The sequence below is a fragment of the Cryptotermes secundus genome, unplaced genomic scaffold (genome assembly GCF_002891405.2).
Source record: "Cryptotermes secundus unplaced genomic scaffold, Csec_1.0 scaffold873, whole genome shotgun sequence".
In the NCBI taxonomy this organism is placed as follows: domain Eukaryota; kingdom Metazoa; phylum Arthropoda; class Insecta; order Blattodea; family Kalotermitidae; genus Cryptotermes; species Cryptotermes secundus.
In genome coordinates this window covers 1,286,857-1,306,637 of record NW_019739229.1, presented here as the reverse complement: position 1 = coordinate 1,306,637, position 19,781 = coordinate 1,286,857, and the positions used below count along the sequence as shown (strand labels likewise).

At 41.8% G+C, this 19,781-nt stretch overlaps 1 long non-coding RNA gene across 2 annotated transcripts in view; it reads right to left on the bottom strand.

Moving 5' to 3' along the window:
* Positions 1 to 19,781, bottom strand: part of LOC111871809 — a 260,141-nt gene that overhangs the window by 112,367 nt on the left and 127,993 nt on the right. For both annotated transcript variants that reach the window (XR_002844100.2, XR_002844101.2), the window contains exon 3: positions 2,060 to 2,305. This is a non-coding gene — a long non-coding RNA (uncharacterized LOC111871809). The remainder of the gene's footprint in view (positions 1 to 2,059; positions 2,306 to 19,781) is intronic.

Genomic DNA, 19,781 nt, shown 5'->3' with positions numbered 1-19,781 from the left:
ACGCGACACCCTCTATCCGCTAAAGTTGGCACTAACTTCGCCGACAAGCGGCGGTCGTTCGGTCGCTATAGTTCGCTTGCGGACTACAGGCCACGGAGTTTACTGTTTGACATTTCATGATGGTAATACATTCATATTCATCTGTGCTTTATTAAAAAAACTTAATCGAAAATAACACACGCAGCCGTGCCAACACGTGTGAAGCAGATAGTTAAAGAGTGGAGTTCCTTGGTCCGGGGAACAGGTAATAAAAATGAGTAGGGACGTTTCTTCCGGGCGCAACGATTTCACTTTTGCCAGAGTATTTTTAATGCAATTCTGGGAAGAGGTTTGAAAAGTTCTACTTGCGTCCTGAGAGGGGAGAATTGAAAACGAAATTACACAAACTGATAGGTTTGGCTTTTGTTACACCAAATGAAGTTCCCACACCTTTCGACCGCCTTTAAGAAGAGCTGCCCGAAGATCTGCTTGACGTGGCAGAACTGCAAGAGGCAGAAGGTGTGGCCCATCACACTCCCTCCCACACAGCACACAGATGAAACTCTATATTTTACTCTTTATTCTGGGTCACTCTGAAGCCGAGTTTCTTCCTTAAAACTGAATTTATTATAATTTTCGAAACAGCACAACATTTGTAAAATCCTGATAAATATAAATTGAGAGAAATTTAAAGTATGATGATTTTAAAGGGACATGCGGCAGCGTAGTTGAAGCATTATGCTACAAGCCGGAAGGTCGTGAGTTCGATTCCCGATGAGGTCATTGAATTTTTCTCACTGACTTAATCCTTCCAGCCACATTATGACCCTACGGTTGACTCAGTCTCTAACAAAATTGAGTACCAGATATATTCCTGGGGTTAAAGGGTAAGGTTGACCTCACCGCCATCTGTGAGCTGATTCTATAGAAAATGTAGGAACCTCGAACTCTCATAACCCTATTAGCCTTCACGGCCTGTTACAGGGGTAACTTTACTTTTTCTTAAGATTGTTTTAAAATTTTAAAGGTGGAAAAGCTGATCTTTCCACACAGCACACACATTTAAGAATTCATGGCGCTGAAATCTCTACTAAGCCTTAGAGGGTGTGGGCCTTGATATGACAGAAGGTGAATTCATGCGCTGGTATTAATCTTCTTCAGTTTCTACAGGATACTGGAGAATGTTAAAGTTACTTCATGTTTCCAACCAGCATGGCATTAATAATCCACTGAGGATATATTTAACGCGCTACTCAGACTATGCATGTCTATCGTAATGTAATTACCCGAGACAAAGGGCGGGTCTTGGAACACAGAGAAACTGGGGGTAACTTCTAGAGAGCGCAGAGTGTGCAGTTACTCAACAGGTAACAGAGTGCCAACACATGATCACGTGACCAATTACGTGCCCTGTGTGCGCCTATACCGCAGAAGACTACCTCTGCAAATCGCATTATCATAAAACCTCCTTCTTCTTAAATATATTCAATAAGGTCGGAAGTGAAGTATGAGTCAAGGAGGATGAGGTGGGCAGGGCATGTAGCACGAATGGGGGAGACGAGTAATGCATATAGGATACTAGTGGGAAAGCCAGAAATAAAGAGAGACCATTGGCAAGACAAAGACGTAGGTGGGTGGACAATATTAAAATGAATCTTAGAGAAATAGGATGGAATGGATTGGATTGATCTGGCTCAGGATAGGGACAAGTGGAGGGCTCTTGTGTACACGGTAATGAACCTTCTGGTTTCATAAAATGCTGAGAAATTCTTGAGTAGCTGCAGAATTTCCTCAGCTCCATGAGTAAGTAAAACATCAACTGCTTCAGAGAAGAGAGAGGTATTCCTCTATTCCACAGCATCCTAACAAACGGCACCGGGGAACTTCCTAGGGAGTAAAGCGGTAGGAGCGTGATGCTGAACACTATTATCGATCTAGTTCAAAGATTCGGCTCTATACCTCCACTTCCCTACATTTTTTCAAGATGTGGTTCTTAATTAATCAGAGGGAAACTTTACATTGTACAGAGAACTAGACCGAAACCTCTGGATTCTCGTTCGGAATGGAAATTGCTTCTTACCTTCTGGAGCAAACAGTCCTGCAGCGCTCCATCCAGACGATCCGCAATTCCATTATCTACATTTTTCAAAACTCCCTTCCCTGGGGTCCTCTTCCAGAGAAGATGACATGCGACAGGCTGTACGAAGCGACTCTCTGTCTGGGAGACGCGTCCAGCAGAGAAGTGACAAGCGCTCCATGTCACTCCCAAAAGTAAGACGTTGCATACTGGTATCTGGGGCAGCCAGAACAAGGATATTCCATTTATCTGCAAACCAAAGATACGTCCAGTTATCCACATGTGTGTGTGCTTTAGGAATTCTAAAATTCCTGCACGAAAGAGATGCCCCTTATATGAATATGTCACAGGCTGTTGCAAAAGTTGTTCTTGTGAAGTTTCTGTTATGTTAATTAGCATATAAAACTGCGCGGAACTTACGCAATTCGAGAGATAAGACGTAACCTTATCACGTATAGTTTCCACTTCAATATTCACTGTCGTCAGACACTCAATACAATTTATCCTGTGCGCAATATAAAGTTCTAAATGCTGTAAATGTCATGATTATTGTCTTGTGGATTGTGATCCTTCACATCAGTCTGTGTTTCGTACTGGACGCTGCAGTCTCCTACATTATTACGAACGCTTCGGAGCTAACGTGCTGCTTACGCATTTGAAGTAACATAATTCTTCTGTCCTAAAGAAGTAAGAAGGACTTCATGAGAAAGGTATCGATCTGCATATGGCCTGAGTTCCTAAGAGCACATTTAAAGTAGCAACATATAAACGCCAGAGGATGTGGTCCTACAGAATCTTCGAGAAGCCGAAGCCAACGTCATCTGAGAGCGATACCTTCCTCCTACTGATTTTCTTAGAGCGCGAAATCGGAACATCGCTCTTTCCGTTGAAAGGAATCAGGGTTTGTTCTTAACGAGCGTTTTTGAATAAATTGAGGACTTCAGATTCTTCGAGAAGAACAAAACCTTCTGAAGATATAACGGGCAAACTTTCCAGACATCACACTCCATAAATCGACTGAGCTCTAACTGCGCAAAGAGACGGGATAGTGCAGTCGGTGTAGCGACTGGCTACGGGCTGCATGACCGAAGAGTCTGAGTTCGATTCCCTGTAGCATCAAGAACTTTCATTTCTCCATTTTATCTAGACAGACTCTGGGGCCTACCCTGCCTCATATCCAAAGGTTACCGGGGGATCTTTCGCCGGGGGTAAAGCGGCAGTGGCGTGAAGCGTGAAAACGTGGGTCTATACACCCACTCCCAATACGTCTTTATGAAATAGTTATTAATTAGTTAAGCACAGCGACAACTTTACCTTTAACTGTACCATAAGATTTACTGTTGTGGTTATGAAGCCAACAGACCTGACGTATTTTCAAACTCAGCCTTCTTAATATCAAGTCAAAACAGAATTACAGTCGGACTTCTAACATTCGGTCAAAAAGTTGTTTGACCTGATCAATTATTCTTACTTTTCCAACTGACTTCATTATTCTAATCGAATGCCAATTCTATGATGAAGCACGCTGAGACACATCCTTGAAGTTAACAGCAGTAGAGTCCAGCGTTCTGGCCTTAATGACGGCCACTCAATGTATGTTTAGATATTCCACGAAAGCAGCAGTATCTGTCATATACTTTACTAAGGCCGATCACAGTGGCCTAAGGCATGAACGGTATTCGCCCGATCAAACACTGGGATCGTGGGTTCTAAACCGACTCGAGGCATGGATGTTTGTTTGCGTTTATTCTGTGTGTAGGTAGTGACCGTAGTGGCCTTGCCACAGGCTGATTGCCCGTCCAAGGAGTCCTACCGACTGAGTATGGAACTAAGAAACCGAAAAATCGGCCAAGGTCCAACTAAGAACTGTAGAGCCAGAGACAGATTACTTACATTAATGGAAGACGTCGTACCGGTAAAGCATGTTTCAACATTTGGGCCCTTAATGTGACTTCCGTCATCTTCCCGAAGACATCTGAGATACGCTTCTATTCATGCAGATGGTCTCTACATATTACAAAAATTTAATTAAAATTTTTACAGTCGTTTTCAAGAAAATCGGAATTTTGTTTTATGTTGCTCCGTGAATGGCAAATATCTTTGGAGATAGAATATTGATAATCACTGCGCATGGACTAGTGATGGGGAAAGTCTTAAATGTCGAATGCAAATAAAGTCGTACCGAACGTTCGAGCTCTTGTGAGCAGCACATCCAAACATAGAGACGGACAGGCGGCATTCCAAGAGTCACTTCTTACGCTGACGGCTGGAAACGCATAAATCAGTCAAGACCCGTATCTTAAGATTTTCACAATCTCAGTAACTTGGCATACATATTCAAAATAAGCGAGAAAGTAAAAATAAACGTCAAGGATTCTTGTCAGAACTGCCCGTTTATCATTGTAGGAATGCTTATCACACGTTAATGTAACACAACTGAGAGAACAGAGGTAACAAAATATAAAAATATACCGTCGTTAAACAATTATCTTCAATAATTTTCTTGTGTTCAATAAAAATGAGTACAGTTGGTTTATTCAAATATGAGCGCTCTATATATGTACTCTTGATGAATATATCACAAATGGATCAGAGAGACAATGCAGGACACCAGCACTGAACTGACGCCTTCAGTGGGTAAAGCAAGGTCGGAGTAAAACATTCGAAAAGTAAGAGGGAAGACAGATCACAAATGGAAGTAAATCAGCTGTAATGGACGTAATAGATTTTCTAAGCGTATTTCTAGGTAAGAGCACAGTCCATCTTCATGACAGTCTAGGTAGCAGACGCGCATGCGTAAGTAAAGGGGCTGATTTCAGTAGTCAAAATGGGATCGATGCTTGAGGTGTGTCCTACCGAAGAGCAGCGTTCTGTTATGCGTTTTTGGCGAGCAAAATCCTCAATGCGAAGGATATTCATAAATAAATGTTTCCTGTTTATGGTGAGAAAGCGGTTCACATCTACGTTAACAAAAGTTGAAAATTTTCTCTCATGACGAAGAAGTTGAAACGGAGGTGCGGAAGTGGGTGAGACAGCAGTCAAAAGACTTCTATACTGCGGGTTTAGACGCACTGGTAAAGCTGTGGGGCAAGTGTATCAGTGTTGGTGGAGGAAATGTCAAGGAATAAATGTTCTAAGTTCAAGCATCACATGTTTAACATTTTATTTCCATTTGCGACCTACATACTGATTCTCCTTAATATTCTTTTTAGGAAATTTACAATTAAATCTCTTCTTGGTTAAAATTTCCAACGTCCTGTACTCTTACAAAAGTGTGGAGATGATTGACTCTCTCTATTCTGTGCCCGGGGAAGCTCCATATAACAAACCCACGGGAATATATGTAGTTCATAAATTAACCTGATGTAGGAAGCCCCAAGTTAAATAATTACTTGTCTGTTGTTATTTTAGGAAACATTCCTCTAGTTCTGTGGGAAGATGGCAACATACTTAGTATACAAACAATAAAACACAACTCCGTGACTTGAGTCTGCAAGCGAACTATACCGACCGAGCGACCGCCGCTTATCGGCGAAGTTAGTGTCTACTTTAGCTGACAGATGGTGTCACGTGGTCAGCGCAACGAATTCCCACGGCCGTTAATCTCGGTGTTCTAGACCGCAGCCACTATTCCCATGAAATAGCTATTCATTTATCCTCACGAGGCCCAGTGAACCCCGTTCCAGACCCACTATTTCTCAGAAAATATGGTAGCAGCGGGAATCGAACCTGGAACCTCTGACCACTAGACCACAGAGGCCGTCAACACATACATAGTATACATTACATTAAGGAAACAGCCTAAAGTTGCTTTAAACACTGGAATCCGGCAGACGATTATCCTTCTGCTGAACCTGCCAATCATTACATAAACTGAGACCAGAATTAACGATAATTATATGAAAGACAAATAGTGCATATCAACGAAGTTATTCCGTTTTGGGAACCTTTAAGGCGGAAGAGATACATTCATATTGGAAACTGTTTTTGGTTACACTCATAAGAAATAAAGATAAATATGTCGACTATCGAGGAGACAAAATCCCATACGGGCGTCATAAAACTGAAGCTTTTTGCTGAAATCTTTGCTGTGGACTGAGTCCCTGCTCGTATATCAGCTTAGGAAGTGGACCAGAGCAATACAAAAGAAAGATACTTACAAGGTTTTATCACCGAAATGCCCGCCAAGGGATGACACTCTTGCAGTTTTCTTCGTGTTTTATTTGACCTTTTACGTTCCTGCCCCCACTCTCTTCGCTATATATGTTCAGCAGGTAAAAGTAGAGACTTATTCTATGAAATAAGGTGCCCACACGCGTGCGCGAACATGTTCTCTTCGCTTCTTGTATTGTAAAGTGTATGTATATATATATATATATATATATATATATATATGGTATTTTCATGTCCTTATATCCACTGGTCAACAACATTTTCCAATTAGCTGTGTAACGGAATTTCATTGCTGTCTTAGCAAGTCAGAGTAGCTCAGATTACATAGTGACTGGATGCGGGCGATATGTCCGGATATCGATTTTCGGCACGGACGGAGTTCCTCCAGTGTGTTTGTGAATTTTGCCTAGCGTCCAATCCAAAGGGCATTAGTGTCTCTTCCCCTGTGATAAGGCGGGAGGAACGTGAAGTTGACCGTACACTTCCACGTAGTGCCCAGATTAAGAATTTGACTTCTATATCCACTTCTTAATATTGTGACGGATTTTCTCAAACCATTGCTAGGCAACGACTCGATAAACACCGTGCGACCGACTTGTACGCAACAATAGGAGTGTTTTCTATTTCTAGGCAGCAGCCAGCGCCAATGGACTGGCAAAGTAGCGATAACCTGGTAAATCCAAAAGAAGCCTTTTCTTACCTAACCTTTGGTACTATGACTACCATACTCATTAAACAGGAGTGTGTTTCCGATATGGCCTGAATGGGTGCCAAAACCTGCAATAAGAACATGTCTACCTGCTCATTTTACGCATGGTTACAATAAGCAGGCATGAAAGATCGGGAGAAAATGTTTTGATCTTATTTTCTAACAACTTTAAGCCATAGACGACCGATCTGTATGGTTTTGTCACATGATCCAAAATCTGGAACGCATTTTCCTTTAGTTCATGGAAAAGTTTCTGGGAACTGACGAGTTTTCTCAGCATCACTTCTTGAGTTGGAGCGCCGTGTCCAAATTGCACCTGTCCAGAGAGAACAAGAATATCGAACCGAAGTCTCGAAAGGCTGAGCAGCGAGGCTCCGTCCCTCCGTCACGTTCGCAATAACTGTCCAATTGTACGTAGCAAGAGAGTGGGTAAGAAGTTTAGACACCCACGTAATGGACTAAAGTTCTTTGCGGCAGTTGGTTTTCAATTTAGTTTTTTCTATCTACATCCGAAAGCTACTGGAATTCTTTATCTTTGATTCTTTAGTTGTTCTAAGTCCGCTGCTGTTAAGGGAGACATCCTGGTATCCACAAACACGAATTTCTTTCGTGTAGATTAATATTTAGGAACACAATTTCTAAGCCAGAGGAAAAACATTTCTTCTATATCATAACGACAGATGGTTAATGCTCTCTGGAACTATGACGTCTGTTCTAGGAATCATATGAACATGTTAAGTAAAATCTGTTGGAAATGCAGAGGTATTTAATGTTAAAGCAACAATTATTTGCCTCAGCCAATCCGTCTGTCTTATCTTATGATTCATGTGAAAAAGTATTGATAAATTCAAATCAATTGAAGATGGAGCAAGCCAGAAGACATAATCCTTAATGCAGATGATGTGTGAAGTGAAATGTTAACTGGATCTTACTTGCTAAAATGTGACTTATTCTCTGTTAAGGGCCTGTATTGCCAGCCATCAAGCATGGTAAATTCCAACCCAGACCTGGGATGGAAAATGGCTAATTCTGTTCTGCTTGCAGAGAACTGCAATTATCCTTTGAAATAGTGCATAGGTGTCTACTCATGTCGGCAGTTGCAGCACACTGATGTCTATTACAATCGCGCACAGCTTATCACAGGTTCAACAATCACCAAAACTGTTTAACTTCTATATAGGCAGAATAAAAACGTTACAGTAGAGATCAGCTGGAGTCGGAATAACTTACTATTGTTGGACGGCTCGGGTTCGATTCCTTGCAGGGCAAGATTTTTCTAATCCCAAAAGCATCCAGACCAGCTCTGGGGCCCACCCAGCCTCCTATCGAAAGGGTACCGGGAACTATTTCCCCGGAGGTAAAGCAGTCAGGACATGAAGCTGACCACTCACCTCAATCTAGTATAGGAGTCAAGAATTAAAAACTATACCTTTGCTTTTTTTAATTCGCTTCATGAGGGGTGGAGTCCAACTGGGTCCACTCGGCACGGCGGCCACTGACTGGCCTATTGTAGACTGCCCCGGGTGATTATGATGATGGAGAATTTGGTGGAATGAAGATTGGTAGGGGAAACAGAAGTACTCGGAGAAAACCCGCCCAAACACCACTTTGTCCACCACAAATCCCACTTGATCAGACCCGTATTCGAACCCTGGCCGCCGCGGTGGGAAGCCAGCGACTAACCGCTTGAGCTATGGAGCGGCCACGTACCTTTACTTACTCATAAGCATTCAATGTAAAATGCAAGATAAACAGATAAACAAGATAAACAGAGCATAAAAGATGCAGCCTTGTGATTTGAGATATTCTCAGTTGATGACGTGGACCGTTCTGAATAAAAAAAGTTTTCGATAATATATCAAAGGATTATTAATAATTTTCACGAAAACTTACTCCATGAATATTAATATCTTGCGCACTAATAAGAGACATGGTACTCTCGTTCGAACTTGTAAATTTAATTAAATTTATCTGATTCTTGTTCCCACCACATAAATTATATTTCTTCCTCGATACGTGCCTAGAACATGCTTCTGTTACGGTACAGGGGTTGGGGGGCATCTAACCGGCCCCACGCTGCTTCATCGCTTTTGGGGCTACTCCAAGTTCTATGCTGATTCTCACCTTGCGCTGCGACTACTGTTGTCTCACCGGCCACCTGCCCCACCTTGTTGCAGCATGGGTAAGTTAAATTGGGAAGCGAGGGAGTGTTGACTTGGGCGCCAGGAGGTGTACCTACGTAACTAACAACCGGGAACATATGAGGGGTCAGGCCGTTCTGCTCAGGGACTGGTACAGCTGATCTGTAATCCCAGGGGCGGACAGGGCCTCACTCCGGCAGTACGGGAAGAAACTGGTGCTAACAACTTATCAAAATCACTAATTATTTGAAGATTTTATTGATGTTTACTGTGTTTTTAATGAGGGCACGCTGTAGCGTAGTTGGTTGAGGCTCTATGCTACAAGCCGGAAGATCGCGGGTTCAAGTCCCGATGAGGTCATTGGATTTTTTTCAATTTACTTAATCCTTCCAGCCGCACTATGGTCCTGGGGTCGACTCAGCCTCTAGCAGAAAAAGTACCAGAAGTGTTCCTGGGATGTAAAGTGCACTATGGTCCTGGGGTCGACTCAGCCTCTAGCAGAAAAGAGTACCAGAAATGTTCCTGGGGTGTAAAGTGTGGCCAGCGCGTAAGGCTGATAATCTTACCGCCATCTTTGAGCCGGCTGTCTAGACAATGTGGGAACCTCAGCATCTCACAACCTTATGGGCCTCCACGGCCTGTTACAGGGATAGCTTCACTTTACTTACTTGACTGTGCTTTTAATGCCAAACGAGATTCATCTTAATACTGTCTCAGTTGCTCACTCCTTAACACTATATTTATCCTTTTATCAACTTACTTTCACATTTGGTAAGTTATCTGGTATAAAATTAACAATGCACTAGTTGGTATGGCGATGTGACCGGGTTTTGCGTCCGTATAATTCAGAATTTGGAAGACAACTAACTTAGCGAACGAACTCTCCAGAGTAGCGATTTTCTTCAAGGTCAAATTTCCAAGAGGAAGCTGCTCCCAGAAACAGACCTTACTGGTCAAGCTTAAAATTTGTGACTTCACCAGAAACTTACATTTCCCAATAATATTAATTTTCTGCGTGATTCTACATCTTAAAGACTTAACGGCACTTCTGACAGTTTCTTTATGGATCATCCTCATAGCGAGCGTCTCTGGCCGCCCTACTCCTGAGTTGTAGCTTGCACCAGCTGTCAAATCTCAGATTGCCAAAAACATGCCGCTGTAGCTGAATCAGCCAAATTGAAGCAAAAGTAGCGAATGCTGCATCGTGTCCACACAGCAAGAAAAAAAAATTATCTCACTTTCTGAATGTAAAAATGTGACCGACTGTTTACTCCATATTTATAACTTGCAGCTTGTACGTAATAATTCTTAATTAACATAATTAATAGTAAACTTAATTGTAGCGAACGTTTATAAAGGTAAGGACGACTTGCGCGATATTACGTCTCCTCTTTACTTTCATCCCCTACCAATATAATCTCCCTCGCAACAATAATAGCAATATTATTATTTAATCAAACTCAAATAATTATTAAATTATAAATAACTTACAATAACACAAGGCCGCGCCATAGCTCAAGCGGTTAGTCGCTCGCTTCCCACCGCGGCGGTCCGGGTTCGATCCCGGGTCTGGTCAAGTGGGATTTGTGATGGACAAAGTGGCGCTGGGGCAGGTTTTCTCCGAGTACTTCGGTTTCCCCTGCCAATCTTCATTCCACCAATTGCTCCACAATCACCCTCACCTATCATCTGGGGCTGGTACAATAGGCCAGAAGTGGCCGCAATAAAAGGGACTTAGTCCCACCCCACTAGTAACTAAGAAGAAAGTTATAACAGTAACACAATCCCTGTTTACTTCAATCACTTTCCCCCTCTACACATACTCCAGAAGAGTGGCTGTGACAGATCTGTACTTACAAAACCACGCAAGAGTGCTGGATAATGTCTCGGCGAAGTCTTGTAGAGTTCGGTCAGTTCGGCATTCGTCAGCACAGCATCGAATAATCCGAGCTCTGGAGGATGGACCGTTTAACTAGTTCAATTTAGTCGTCCCAATTAGTACCGTTTCTAACTAACTTTAAATTAAAATTAAGCTCTTAACATACTTTGTAACGTAAGTTACAATTGAACGATTATCCTCCTTGTCAGTTACGTTCGTGACTAATTGATTGACTAATACTACTGTGTGTGTGTCAGAGGATATGCGATTCCCACTCAAAATCCCTTAACACGTCTTTAAACATAATTATATCAATTTGGGATCATCCGGCACTGCTTCTCTCTCCCCGGGTTTTCTACCCGGGAAACTTAATGTAATATAATTCATCCTGTTTTCAGGCAGCAGATATCCTGTATCCTGTGATTTCATAAAGAATTTCACAAAAATGCAGCTCTTGAAACTCAATACATACTGTATATAAAAACATCTAAAATAGGTAAATTATAAGGGTAGTTTCTAAGGGTAATTATAGGGTAAGGGTAAGGCCTTTCACAACACTTCATTCTATGGACTGTCTGATTTTAAGGTGTAATCTGTCTCCGCCCCCCTTCGAAGAACAAATTTACCGTTTTTGTCAGACTGGGCTCTGATGGAGTTACGTTTCTTCTTGACGTTGGCAGTAAAAGCACTTTATCAGTTGACTGTATATTACATTTTTTCGTAATAATATTAATGCACTGCCATTTAGGGCTGCCACTGTCGTCCTCGCTCCTGTCGCAGTTAACGCAATGGGTTCCCACAGACAGTACAGTACGATGCTAAATATTTTAAATAGTCTCTTGTGGTAGTGTGAGATGAAATTGGCGTTACTGTTTCATGTCTCATGCTGTTTTGGTAAAGCGTACAAGAAAACAAGTACTTAGAAGCAAAGAACGAAACATTGTTTTGAACGTGGTTAATTCAGATTAGAAAAGTTTGGATTTCGAATGAAACTGTTCATACTACAGGCATTTCAAGTTCAGTTTTCAATTTTCATTTTGAATCTGCTTGAACCCCATTTATATTATCGAAGGAAAAGGAGAAATTAGTCGCAGAGATATTTCGAAGAGAAACACAGCAGATTTTTTTTTGAGTGACACGTGACGGAAACCAAGTCCTGCTACTGTAGGAACCGGTTGCAAATGCTCAGTTCTCTGATCGCTTTGGGAAATATCGGCTGGACTCTCCTAATTTTGAAAGATTCAACTTAGCATTCTTTCAGACGAGTGTCCTTTGTTCAAGAGAAGAAATAGAGCAGAGCCATTACGATTCAAAAGGACGCATTGTGTCCTGGCGTCCTAAGCACCTCTTCCGGATTAAGACTTATAAGGAAGGAAATAAAAAGCATTCAGTACACAGACGAATTTCGGGTCAATGCAGGACACACCGTACAAAAAGTGTGGAGAGACAAGACAGATGAAACCCCCGAGGCAGGCTTTTGTGGCGGGAGTACACAAGAGGGCGTGCGCCGCGGTTCACACTGGTGTGTGTCAGGAACAAACAGCGATTTATGCCGAATGAGAAACTTGCGTGCCTGTGTGAACAGACCGTCCTTAACCCTCGCGATGGTGATGGTTACGAAACGTATCTCCCTAAGTATTTTCTTGCTAACCACTCACCCGAATCCGTAATATTGTGGACAACGCATCTTATGACTGCCAGAAAGCCAGAAGGAAAGAGACCACTGGAAAGACCAAAACGTAGGTGTGTGGACAATATTAAAATGGATCTTAGAGAGATAAGATGGGATGGTATGGAGTGGACTGATCTGGCTCAGGATATGGGCCAGTGGAGAGCTCTTGTGCACACGGTAATGAACCTTCGGGTTCCATAAAATGCTGAAAATTTCTTCAGTAGCTGCACAGTTGGCGGCTTCTCAAAAAGGGCTCATCTCCATGAATGACTGGGTGTGAGTGAATTAGATATATGAAATCCTTATGGAATATAACTAGAAGTAACCACAGCGCTCCGCTAATACACATACACTCTGTAATTCAAAACAGCACGCACTAAGTATTCTCAGTCACCGCTGTCTTCACCGGTTGTCGCCTGGTAACGGCTTCCAACGCCGTAGCTTCCTCAGCTTCCTTGTTCAAGTCCTTACTGGCCAGCTACTGTCTTACTTAACCGCACCTCTCTCAACAGCCTTCTATTATTGCGTCACGTAGTTTCCGCACGCACCGCCTTGAAAACAACACTTCCTATTTAGTCCATTGGTGCATTTTGCGAATCTGTTCCTGTCATTACCTAGTAATGACCGTTGTTTATAGAGTCATTACTTAGCGACGGGTCTACATACTGCAATATGATTTATCGACAGAAGAGCTAAGCAGAGGGAGCAGACGGTTTTCCGAGTACCTTCACGTCACTGCGGACTTAACCCCATTAAAGCTGAGTGGGCTGATGTAGTGTCATATTACCATGAACAACGTAAGGCTGTAAACTCGCGAAATTTATATACACTTAATTCGTGAAGGATTTAACACTGTAAATGCAGGGAACATGAGCAGTCACGTGGAATATGAAAAGACAACATAAATCGCGCGGTATGCCGAACTCAGGACAACACAGAGTCTACCGGCACCGAGCTCGGTGACCGCATTCCACCTAACAACGCGGCTGGCTATCAACATGACACTTAAGAACGGAGTGAGATCATAAGACAACGCATTAACGTGGTAAAATGCCTGGAGTAACTTCCACTCGCCGTCTTAAATTCAGATTTTTATGGAAAGGACAATTCCCATAACTCGTCTTAAAACTCCCGAAACGTCGTCTGTATCAAGTATAGCACGTGTAATAGCCAACATAATATTAGTCTACTTGATTACTGAAAGTTAAATTTGTACCTGTACGTGACTAGGGACCGAGGTATGAAGATGCATGGGGGAACAGGGGTATATCTCCACGAATTCTTAACCTCGGAACCAGATGTGCATGATAAACGTGTGTTAGCTGTTTGATTGCGGGAAAATGGCTTCCCATGTCCGTTGGAGAGGAGTCCCGCGGGCCCAATTGCCGGTCTCGAAGGGGTGGGGGAAACAGAACAATCCCTTACCCCGCCCTGGAATCGAACCCGATTATCAAATAACGAGTTTCGAATGTACTGCTCTTCAATTTTCTTCCCATTCATTTTATTAAAAATTTTTTGGCCACAGTGGAGACGCAGCAGAATTTCGGAAACTGGATCTGTTTTCGTCCTCAAGCGTGGGGAAGACACGTTACTCTGCTGATTAAGGTTAGTTCTTTCTAAGGAACACAGCGGAGTAGATGTCTCCACCTCACCTCGAAATGTTGTGTTTTCTAGTTTTTAGAATACCGGTCGATGGACAAAGCCCAAGAACCCTGTAATTTTGAGTGTTATACAATAGACAGAACTCATTGGAATCTATATTCCAATCTCTTTTGTGTTTTAACGTTGCTTTGGGTTAGAGGAGCTGCTGTGACTTTATGAGATGAAATATGCTCCCGTGTTCAGATAAGCATCAGATCACGACGACAAAAAGCGAATTGAACGAAAACTGCGCATTTTAAGGTCGGCACCTTCAAGCTCCGGCCGCGTTTCCTCCAGGAATACAGCATCTGCTACCCATAGACAGCAGACTGGGTGAGTCGCCGAGCCCATCCGGTCGCTTTGTAGAGAGAATCGTCCCCCATCTGAGAATTCAAATCCTTTCCCTGATGTAGCCCACAATCCCATGTTGACTGAGCCCTCGTAGTTCATATAGTTTGCGTGTAGACGACGGTAGCCATGTCTAATTTTCTCGTATTACAAATTTTTCTTAAGATAAAAAGTAAAATTAATTTCCTTATGAATGGGTTTTACTTGTATTCATACTTTAACCCCCAGCTAAATCGTTGTTCACCGCAGTTACTGTACAGACCACCTGCTTCAATGTTGAAGTACTTTGTATTTTGAATTCAATACATTTGTGGGTTACCTAGATGAAGAAATATGTCATGAAGACGTCTGGGAGAGCAGAAGTATATATCCATGTTTTCTTGACTTAGGGCTTCTGCTCCGTTTGATTGCAACGTCGTTCATTGCTCTTCTATTTGACACTATTTCATTACATGTTTCGGCCTAAGATGTGGCGCCGTGTAGTCCAGTATAAATTAAACGACGTTTCGAAGTAACGTGCTGTAAGCTTGATTCCTGCATTTGGCTGATTGCTCACTTATCACGTATTTGATCCTGAAGATGGAGGATGTACGTTCATTCGAAGTGTTTAATTTCTATCGGACTGAAAGCGTAAAATCTCAGAAGTGAGTAACCCCCATAATCAGCATTCGGAGAATCTAAATCTCAGATAATTAAAACAATGGACTAAATTTTAATTGGCCACGATCGTTAAATCTGTGTACGTATGAAAAACTGTGTAATGAACGCACTTCTTTCTATGGTACCTAAGCTTTAAAGTCACAGAAAGCTGACGAGTCCTAACATGCAAACCTGCAGCTCTACAGAACAATTTTATTCTTCTTGAAGGGTCTGAAACTCTATATTAATGCAAAATGTTAAAGTTCATTCAAGAACTAGTCCATGAACGCAGACTGCATAGAAGAGTTGGAAGATATTTAATTATTATATCATGAAATACAAAACATTCCTGAGAAAGAAAACCATATAAAATTTACCTTAAAAAATCCAAGTTACGACACAGACAAGAACTTCATTTCCTCTCTCAGAGAGATAGTCGCTCCTACAGGAATGGGTAATTGATATTCACAGGTCACGTGACTCTGTTAGTTCCCGGAGAGTTGCTGCAACGAGTTATCTACCGTTACTATAGCATTACAATGCGCTGGGATACCTAAGAGCGGAATTTACTAGAAGAACACACTTATTATTCCGTATATTTTTACAATTTGCTTTCATCCTGAACTTATAAAATTGTGTTTCTATGCATATTAATGTCTCGAAAGACTTCTGTCCCATTTCATTGCCGAGTTTTGCATTCAAGAATTTGTCTGTTTTTAATTTGGATATTCAGCTTAATTTTACTCTCAAGATCAAGTAAGAAACAAGGCAGAATAACTGTGTATATGTTCATGTGTCGTCATAATAATGTAGGACAGAATCACAGTACAATGACAGGCAACGAATCCTTTTACAGTTTGTCTGAGTTCTAATATTTAGGAACAACTGCATGAACTACGGTTATTTAAGAGAGTAAGAAAATGAACTCTGTACTCCTCGAGCTTACTGCGTATTTGCTTGTTCACCTGCTTCTGCCGCGACAACTACTCGTAACTGCCCTGAACGAATTATGTCATTTACATATATAGCCGCGGAACGGACATGGAACTACGGTGAATATATATCACGTGATCGCTACCCAGCCAGGCTATTGGCGCGTCGGTCGGATCTAGAGAAACACAGCTTTCTATATTGTTGCGTGTCGGACAGTGTTTGCAGAGCTGTTGCCTGGCAACGCTTTGATCAAATCCGTTACAATACTAAGTACCTAGACTTGGGCCGCGCCATAGCTCAAGCGGTTAGTCGCTGGCTTCCCACCGCGGCGGTCCGGGCTCGATCCCGGGTCTGGACGAGTGGGATTTGTGGTGGATGAAGTGGCGCTGGGACAGGTTCTCTCCGAGTACTTCGGTTTCCCCTGCCTATCTTCATTCCACCAGTTGCTCTACAGTCACCCTCACCTATCATCTGGGGCTGGTACAACAGTCCAGTAATGGCCGCAGTACCAGATGTTCAGTGTCACCCTACTAAGAGTAATAATAAAAAAATATCTAGGCTACCTAAAATGTTTTAAGACTGATGTTAAAATCTTACGTTTCTACGTTTTATGAGAAGAAAATTTATTTTATGACATGCAATCTAAGTTTCAAAATAAAGTTGAATTATTTAAAAAGATACGTGAATCTATTTTATAGCTTCCCTGAACACATTTTCAGTAGCGCTTCTACAACTCGGCGTTCACTAATTTGGACAAAGGTTCCTTCACAATGAGGGCGAATTAGTTATGTTTTATTAAACATTCTTCACTTTTAGTTATTAGAGCGATGAGTTTGAGGCAATGAATGGGAGTGTAATGAGGAAAATAAAAATTATTTAATATTTTAACACATTTGAGGGGAAACTACTGTTAAAGTGAATACTAGAGAAAAAGTTCTTAGGCTGGAATGAAATAGCTGAGACGGGGATCCAATGACGTTTCCTTTGTAAACACGTAAATCAACTTTTGGTTTACAGCTGAACGGTCTTAACTACACACTCTTCAAAACGTGACGTGCACAATAGAGCTAATCATGGTGCTTATGAGGGAAGTGCGCCCATACCTTGCCTGTGCTTCTGAATTCTACAATTTTACCTAGCAGGCAGGCTGCAGCTGGATCCAATCTCTGCACAGTAAGGAACGCCGTTCCATGCTCACTTCGTGTAGAAGGCACACACAGGAAACAGAACACTTGCGGAAACCTCACAGGCTGCGCCGTATGCAAGTCCTACTGTAGTCAACTTGAAATATTGCAACATCGTAACTCATAATGTAAATTTCATTACTTACTTCGCTTTATTTCTCATTTTCTAAGAGCGAGACAAGGAATCGCGTTCTAAGTGCACGTTTTTCATATTTTAGTAGACAACTGAAGACTGTGATGGGGGGAAGGATGTCATACAGCATCGTAAAATGACATAAGAAATAAATATAAGGTGAAAGGAAACTTGTTCCTATGTTTCATTATTTCAGCATCATGCCATAAAAATATATTGGGTAGTGGAGGTATAGCTCCAACTTTCTTGACTTCGGCATTAGATGGAGTAATTTGGTCAGCTTAACGCTCCTGCCGCTTTATCCCCGGGGAAAGAGCACCCGGGACCCACTGGATAGGAGGATGGGTAGACCCCAGAGCTGGTCTGGACGCTGTGGACAAAAAGAAATTGCCGGGAATCGAACCCGGTCCGTCCAACACGTAACCAGTCGCTATAGCGATTTTAAATCAAATTGTGATTTTTAATAGCGATTAGGATGTTTCAAAAGAGAGGTTTTGAGTAGTATCCAAACATCATATATTTGGAAAACAAATGCAATGAAAAATTTGACATATGAACGTTTCAGTAATGATTACAACACTGACTCATTAAACAAACACAAACTGATTTATCCAAGATTCAGCTCTACATTATAAATTAAATATATTTCGCCATTACACCACAACATGAATGTTTGAATGATATTCTCAAATGGATTTATAATTGGATCAATGGACAAAGAGAAGGTAGCATAGGCAAGAGGCAAAATTATCCCTGTAACAGGCAGTGGAGACCTATAGGATTGTGAGATGTTGTGGCTCCCACATTTTGTAGACAATCGGCTCATAGATGGCGGTGAGGTTGTCAGCCTTACGTGCCCGCCGCCCTTTACCCCCAGCAATATTCCTGGTACTCATTTCTGTTAGAGGATGAGTTGACCCCAGGGCCATAATAGAGCTGGAAGGAATAGACCAATTGAAAAAAAATCTATCTCATCGGGACTCGAGCCAGCGACCTTGCGCTTCTAATATAGTGCCTCAACCAACTACGCTACCGCGTGGCGGATGGCTAGGGGATGGAAGATATATGGATGGATACATAACTTGATAAATGTTGTTCCAAAACGAACTGTTGGTTAGATACTTGGTCTGACGAATACTGATTGTCAGGTGGATGGACGTGTGCATGTAAATTACTCCGAAATTAGGAGATGGATTGTTAGAAGTGAGGTTGGACAGAAAATAGAGGAGTCAGAAACAAAGCAAAGGAATATATAACAGAATATAGAGTAGCAGTTGGTTTACTAAATAGACCTTTTCGGTTTTATATTTCGGACATAATTGCAAATGCACTCTTGGTTATGACCACAATTCGCTTTCAGAACAACAATAAAAGTCTTCAGACCTCTCAGCCATTTGATTTTATACCCGACGGACCTGCCTTCTCGACCGCAGAGGATCGTGTGGTTTCAGGCACTGAAATGCTTGTTTCGTAACATAATTTTAGCCCTCAAAAACTAATTTTAATTCCTGCAGTAACGGCCAAATGAAACTCAAATTACTTTACACCGGGGCCTCTTTAATAACCAGCCATTCAGATTACTGTGCAAGTATGCAAAATTGTAACAAAATTCCCCATACCAATGCGTAAGGGTCAGGGAAATAATACACACACAGAAATCCATTGTATCAGAGATCTCCAGATGATGCGTTTCATCAGTTTTTTTTATCATTTTATACGAAACTACCCCCGTGGGCAACTTATTTAATAAGTTGATATTAAATGATAAATTATCAAAATTCTATTTAAGAATTACGAATAAAATAATACCGCGAAGGAATATTTAAATACTCTTATTTGTCCAAAACACTATTTATATTGCTGCAGTATTTTTAAGGTTCGGCCACCCAGAGCGCTATACGAACAGAAAAATATCTCCCCTTATTGCCAATGTGACTGGTCACATAGACTTCCGTACGCTATGTTCGCTATGTTAGCTGCGTCGCAGAGTGTACACAGCGTATGTAGCGTACTTGGCGAACATGGCGTAGCGCTCTATGTGGCCGCACCGTTACATATTTTTCAGTATGAACACGAAACGGGGAGGCTGTCTGTGTCCGATGTGCTCACAAATTTTACTTCAGAATTCATGGATTTCAATGAGATCATAAATTGGGTGCCTGCAGTAAAAATTTAGGTAATCCGCTCTTAGTTATTGTGTTAAGAGTAATTTACACTTTACACGAAACTAAACTCAAACATTAACGAATTTATTAAAAAAAATGGCTCTTCAT